The sequence below is a fragment of the Monomorium pharaonis genome, chromosome 4, assembly GCF_013373865.1.
Source record: "Monomorium pharaonis isolate MP-MQ-018 chromosome 4, ASM1337386v2, whole genome shotgun sequence".
Taxonomy (NCBI): Eukaryota; Metazoa; Arthropoda; class Insecta; order Hymenoptera; family Formicidae; genus Monomorium; species Monomorium pharaonis.
Window position 1 is genome coordinate 6,390,001 of NC_050470.1, and position 7,827 is coordinate 6,397,827.

Here is a 7,827-nt window from a genome sequence, read left to right on the forward strand (position 1 = left end):
GGCTTATCTCGCGCACGAGTTGATATCTCGTACCTTTTAATAAGATCTAATTATATTATACAAAACCTGACGCTTATAATAGTTATATAACCTAATAAACACACGATTGGGATAAGATTTTGCGATAAGATTACACACTTTTTGGACGGAAACGGTAGCTGCATAGATAAAAGAAGACGTCAGTCTCGCGCGCGCATTTTACCCTTCTCTCCTCCCCCTCGACTAAACCACCTAAGCCACCTCGGAATGAACTCGTTTTGCTCGCCAATTTGTAAGCTGTCGTTTGGCGGCGCGAAAAAAAGTATGATTTACGATTGCTACCTCGTAAAAGTGCGCCAGCGGGCCGCCGCCGCCGCCGCCGCGCGGTGACGCCGCGAAATGTGTGCTCGCCCGAAACGAAAACGTATTATAATACCTCCTCCGTGTCCGAAAGGATCGCCGTAGACGACATAAAAATGTCAGGCTCCCGAACTTTTTACTACGCCGAGAGGAGTAGTAGCGAGCGTGTCTGACCAGCTCGCTGCTGCTGTTGGCAGCGCCAGCGCGATGCATCCGTAAACAGTGCATGCGCCGCGATCCTTTTACGCGATTACCCGCGATTCGCCCGCCGCCGGTCTCTTCTCCGGAGGAATGTCTGGCACGGTGGAAAGGATCCAGCCTGCGTCGAGACTTTCCAATTGCCGCACCGAGAAAGAGCCGAGGCCAAGATCGAAGCCCCCTCGCTCGAGGCTCGCCTCGAAACCGCGCTCTGCCGGCACCGCACCTCGCCGAGAGAGCGATCAGCAGATATCGATTACATTAACGAATGACAACGAAACGCGATCGCAGGCCGTGCGGGACCGTGTAACGTAAATCGATATCCGCTAAATTATATCTAACGTACAGGCGTCAGGTCGCTCACGTAATTCGGAAGTGCAGGATCGGGAATCGGCCGCTATCGGGTTCGGTGCGCTTCTTATCGACGATCACTGATACGGGGACGACAATAGAGCTCGGCAAAAAAAATATGTAGATATAGATCATATATAGATAAATTTATTTTTGAACATCCGAATACTTTCAGAGTCAGAAAGAGTCGTGTTTTCGTTTGCACTCCCGCCACGAATGACGCGATGGACTTTACAGCCACAGCGTTAGACCGTCGCGTCGGTCGAATTTCTATGGCAGAATCCTAACGAAGCGATTGATTCCCTGAGAAATTGGCGAAGTAGAGGGCAACCACGTCACGTGGATTTGTATGGACCAAGGCTCCGGATTCGTGCCGATTCCGCGCGCACGTAGCCCTGGGCTACGTTGTGTAAGTGCACCATCTTACGGGGCCAACCGGTATATAACGTACCTGCAACCGACCTGTGTGTGCCTAAAAATAGACTCCCGCCCGCCTTCGGTACATCCTTCACTTGAACGCGAAGGGGTATTCCTCTTTCGATTTTTCGTATCACACGGAGAACTGTTACCCACGTACGAGAGAGAGAGGGGGGGAGGGAGCGGGGGACATCTCGTTTTATTTTCGTCGCTGGACTTGACTTCTGCGAAGGTGTCGCGCGGGCATTCGGGGAGAAATCGTGGCACGTATAAAGTGTAAAGTGCAAAGTAACGTTGGCATTTGGAAATTCCATTGTGATTTTCCATCGATACGTTTCTTATTGATAATAAGAATGTGTCATTAGTATCTATCGGCAAGAGTATTGTTTATCGCTAATTATCTAGAGTAATATCAAAGAAAAGGGGCATGCGAGTACAATCGAGAAATACAGATGATTCAACGCACGTTGTACTTTATACTGTACATACTCTGGGGGAAAAAGTACGGTTATAACCCACTTTGGGGCCCATGATTAAATAATGAAATTATTTGGATTGCTCGTAACTTTAATTTTACGTTAATTTTTTCAAATTAACCTTGTGCAATTAAAAATTGCAATTAGCAGTTCTATTTCAAAGATTTTTAAGTTATACTAATTAAATCTCTCAATTAGTTCCGTTGATGTCCAGTTACGCAAAGATAGTTTTTACTTAAGTGGCACCGGCCAAAACATTAAGTTGCTTAACTACAAAAAAAAGTTCTTTTACTCAGAGTACTGTATATACATAATTGCAAATTATTTACGACATAAAAAAAAAGCGGAGGTTTACGTTACGTATAGCTCGAGTTTTGTTTGCCTCTGAGATTCCGTAACGGATACTGCACCGCAATGTCGTTGGTCATCGGTGCCGTGACCACACGTCCTTTATACAAAGTCCTTTATTTCAGGTATATAACGTACCGGCTGTTCTCTGTGGATATCTTTATTTGTTCAAAACTCAATTTTATTTTAACAATAAATTCTTTTTTAATTAGCATTCCAATGTGAATTTCTACGAAAACAATCGACAAATTTATTAGTTTCATGCAATATAACTTGTGCTTTGTCTTTTGTTAACATCTTTTAATTTTTTTAAATTAAAATTCTTCAGATAAATCCCTTTTTATTTCGAGTATATTTCAAATTTAAATCAAAAGTTCGTCCCAGTACAATCGAATCAGTTTCAAATTATTTAAAAGATATTCGAGCACGAAATATTTCGAAATCGCATGAAAATCACAGAAAAGAAAATTTTATTCTTCTTCGTCGTTTGAAGCGGGAAATAGAAGCGGAATGTCCCCGTGTACGCGCGATACGTACCCGGAATTAATCCGGCCGTTCCTGTTTTCGTGTCGAAATACAAGTGACACGCACGGCGCGGACGCGCCGCAGTTCCGCGTATCGCCTTCCGTTCGTCGAAATCTCGAAATTTCATTCCCCGAAATGCATCTCCTCTCTCCCTCCTTCTTCCGCGTCTCGCTGCGTCTCTCTCTCTTTCTCTCTCATTTCAACCGAGAGTGCGTGGCACGCATGCACGCACGGTACGCGGGCACCACGTATACACGCCCCTCTCGATGCGATCGCAAGTGCGCCGCATCTGCCTGCCTCTGTGTTTAGAGAGATCGAGAGAGGAAGGGACTGAGAGAGAAAGAGAGATATTATTTCTCTCCCTCTTCCTCTCCCCCACCTTCCTTCCACGGTTCACACCCTGCGGTTCTCGCCCTTCGCATTCCATTCGGTAGCAGATCTAGGCGTTTATCATATTTGTTATTCGCGGTGTGTATTCATCCTTTTCTTTACGCACCTCTGCTTCTGCATCTACCGAATAAATTCACGAGCGAAACGTATGTACATCATAATTGCCGCGCGAACGTCGTTGGTAATTCGATACACGTTATTACACACGCCATACCGCTGTATTATTTATATAAATTGCGTTATACCGTTACACGTTAGCGCGACAATTTAACGCGATGAGCGTTTAAGACACGGTGGAAGGAATTATGCCGCGTGCACACCGATACATTAGCGCCTTTATACTTCGTAAAGATTATACACATATATATATATATGTATAAATAACGTGAAATAGCACAAATTTAAAATAATTTTAAATAACTAAAAAAGTGGCTTGAATATGTGTGGTCAATCATAAGAACGTATTACGGATCCCGTGGTTTATTATTAATGACAATTTCAGGTGACGGTTATGATGATTATTATTAATGGTAATTACTAAGTGTTGCGGAATTTTACGTATAAATTATTACAATGGCGAAACGTTTGCTAACAAATTATGAGTAGCAGATAATATGCCAGGGGACTTCTACTATCTACCATACATCTTGTTTTCGGCTATTTCCTCTCTTCTTTTCTCTCTCCTCTCTCTCTCTTTCTCTCTCCCTCTCTTTATTTCTAGATCCGCGTTAAGCGCTGTGCTACTACGTTTTCGTACGTAAATCGTGACGTAAATCTAGCTTGCATGAGCTCAGAGAGATTTCGCTGCCAAATATTTTTGGATTATGTATAGGCAGGGCCGGTCCCTCTGATTGTGAGTGTTTTTCTCGACAAGGAAAGAAAAAGAGACGGAGGGCGCACAAACGAACACGTGTTTGCGACTTGTTGCGCGCGCATGTGAAAGACGCTTAAACTTAATGTTGTATGATATTTTATGTGTGTTAGTAATCGAAGTACACCTGATGGTTTTGGAGACATAAGGCTTCATCAAATTGTTATTTGTTTATTTTTTTTCAATAATTTCTGACGTACATCCGTATACAGAGTGTTCCATTTTGATCAATATACTGCAATTTTTTTTTCAATGAGACAAAATAAAATTACATTAAAAAATTAAGCATAAATATATAGTATAATGTAATTATTGTTATTACTTTTTTATTATTATTAATATCTTTAATTTATGGTGATTATTAGTATCTTTAATTATGGTGTAGCGTAAGAATTGCATGTCTTCTTTCTATGTTAAAGATTCAGGCTTAATTATATCTAGAATATATTATATTTTTAATTGGTTACCACTTCTTGGAAGCAATGGCATATCACTGAGAATATCTTTGCCAAGATAGAGGCATGGTGCATGCATAAAAGCAAATGGAGACCATGATTTTTAGTCATTGACATGAGAACGAGAGAAATCATTAGTTTACATTAAACAATTATTATTTATGATTTTATTTAATATAAATCTATACCATCACACATCCGCGCAGGACTTGAAAAAATGTTTTTGAAAAGATGTCTTAATTTACAGAATTACATATAAGAATTAAAAGTTTTTTTATATGATATTAATTTTTATACTTTTGCATCTCGTTCTTCTAAATAAAAAAAAAAAAAAACGTTTCTGATACTTTGTAACGCGTATAGAGGAATGTTGCCTTTATTCTCTTTACACTTGTTCAACCAATCAACAACAGTTTGCATTTTAGATCGCAGGTGCAAAGAGATTTACTTGTTTGTCCCCTTTTTCAATTTACCTCGATATTTTCATTTAAAGAAACTTAGATTATACGTGTTAAATATGTCGCGCTATTTTAAGCCACGGCGACGCATGTTCGCGACACTCTCGCGAGTTACGCTCGAATGGATGCGAGAGTATGTCGCGAGTATTGTAACGTACACACGCGTGACCGGAGCCGTGGCACGGATCGCGGGGCAGTGTTCCCAAATTTGGAAATTCAATGCATTCCTGCGCCGTGACACACGGCCGCATAACCGAGGACGAAGGCAAACGGAGATTCCTGCGGAGAGTGCCATTATTTTCTTCTCGGAATCTTTACGCCCCGGCATAAACGCCGCCGTGGCGAAACCAGTCGTGTCCCTCGACAAAACGGCTATTACGCCCAGTTAAAAATATTTTAAACTGTCATTAGCCGCAATTACAATTTACGTTTTATGCAGCTACGCGCCTTACCGTAAACCACTGTCATCGTACGTATGCAATTAGTCGGCCGCGTATCGAAAAACAACGAAAGCGAGGATCGCGCGGTACATATTTCTGCATGTGTACGGGGAATGTTTCTATTTTTAAAATCAGGGATCTAGAGTTTTCTGTATGAGTCTTTTCTGCGTGTACGGATCGTCCGTTGACAAAAGTTTACACGATGTTATTCAAATGAATTCAAACGCGCGCACGAAAATGAGATTTGTCACAGATGGGTGGGAAGTAAAGCGCAGTTTTAATTTTTTTCTTCGCGACTTTTGAACTGTGTTTAGAAAATAACTATATAATAACAAGAATCTAGAAACGAGATCGTCTTGTGTTTGTCTCTCACGAATGCTCGTAAGCAGCTCGTGCGCTGCTGAAGCTGAGGATTACGGAAAATTTAGCGTTCTAGATAGTTGTGAAAATCGATCGAATCTCGCGTGTGATTACCGATCTAGAAACCGACTCGGCCAACATCTCCAATAGATGCTCGCGATCGCGAGTCGTTGCGCCTCGTCGCGCGCCCCGTACGCAAAGCAGATCGGCGCGCACGCGTTACGCTTTCAACCTCGTTCCAGATGCGGCGGACGACGGACATTCCTAGACGATAAATCCCCCCCCCCCACCTCCTCCCATCGCCGCGCCGCGTTTCTTCATTATCGGGCAGTCGGCAACTTCGCCAGCATCACGTGTCGCACGTCGCCTCATTTTCTGCTTTCAGGTGCGCGATCGATCGATCGATCGATTGCGTCTCGCTTAGGTGGTCCCGCCATCCAAGAATGCGAAAACGTGAATGCTCTGACATCTCGTTAATGTGTATAAGGTTGAAGTCGAGACCAACAAACCAGCCAGGACGAGCAATCGCGAATGAAAACGCTTACGAACGGAAGTAGTTCTTTTTTTTTTAAATATATGTACACGTATATATATCGATGATACATAAAGATGTGGATCGTATTTGTCTATATGAATTTAGCATTCGCTCGTACTCGCAGCGCGATTTACATTCATCGAAGCAACTTCGTGTTTGTTTGCTCTCTCTTCGCTCGGTGTGAATCCGGCTTTGCTCGCTCGCTTGTCGTACCCTTGGGGGCAGAGCCAGGTAGCCGAAGAGGCACCCACGCACGCGAGCCGCATGCCCACGCATAAACGCGTGCGCCCGCATTATTCAGGGCCGTGTTTTACCTCGGCCGACCAGAGGACACTGCGACACTTGTCGAGAGGCACGCTCTCTCTTTCTCTGTCGAAGGTTCTACCCTCCTTCTCCCGGAATTCTCTCTCTCTCTCTCTCTCTCTCTCTCTCTCTCTCTCTCTCTCTCTCTCTCTCTCTCTTTCTCTCTCTCGCGGGAAAAATTAATCCGGCGACGCGTGCTTAATGCGCGATTGCACGATTGCTCTTCTTCTGCCCCTCTCTCTCTCTCTCTCTCTCTCTCTTTCTCTCATTTCTCTTTCGCTACGTGACGAAAACATATAACTGAGAAATGCAAACTATTTACGAATGGCTTCCGAATTCCGTAGTAAAAAATGTGAAATTTGCCACTATGTGGTCTACAATTCTTTTCTTGGAGGCAAGGGCTGAATGGATTCATTCAGGGTTGTTTAACGCGTGTCCATTTTACGCTACCAGCGTGCATTCTAACCTGGATAGTACGTCTTTAGTCACGCAACTGGGCTATTTCCTCCGGCATTATCTGCACAGATGATCTTTACCGCTTTCTAAAAATTTTTTTGCTGTATCGCTGTAAGGATTTGAGTCCAGAAACTGCTGTATTGTCTTCGAAAACAAACGTTATTCTGGTTTAATTTCGTTTTTTGTACCATTAATTACATATGTACTAAATATTAATATAAAAAAATATATATATGTCAAAGACGGTGCGTTCTGCTCTAAAATAAGCCATGTCTGGATTTGATTTTTCAACTGAAAAACATGGAAATGGATGAAATCGACTTTAACGAAAAGGTTAACGAATCCGGAACTGACGAAGCTTGTTCGTATTTTCATCACTCGTTCGTAACTGTAATAGTCGCGAATTTTTTTTTTCTGACCTCTTAGATAAATTGCTTTCGAAAAGCGCAGACGTTTATTCCGTAATACACCGGATATTCGATAATTTCCAGTATCAAACAACAATACACTTCGATGAATTGGTATAGTTGTACGCTCGTTAAACTACACAGTGACGCTATATTGAATTGATAGCAATCGCCATTTGGAATTTTAAGCGACTCCTCCGTTACATATCTGTGCGTAAGCGTCGCCTCAAGTACCTTACCGCGAAGTCGAGTGGATTAAGAGAGGAACAGTTCAGGAATTTAGCGCGTTGGCCGGCGCGCGTCGAACCGAGAAGGCGAGAATGCCGTTCGTTGCCAGATCGCCTACGCTTTAACGCGAATGTAAATCTTAATTTCGGCGGTATTATTGTGATAGACGTCGCTTTTTCGCGCGAATAATTATCCCCGCCACGTACCCGGGATATTCCGGATCAGCCGTCTTTCATTTCGTTTTAGCATTAATTTGAATGCGCGTCGAGT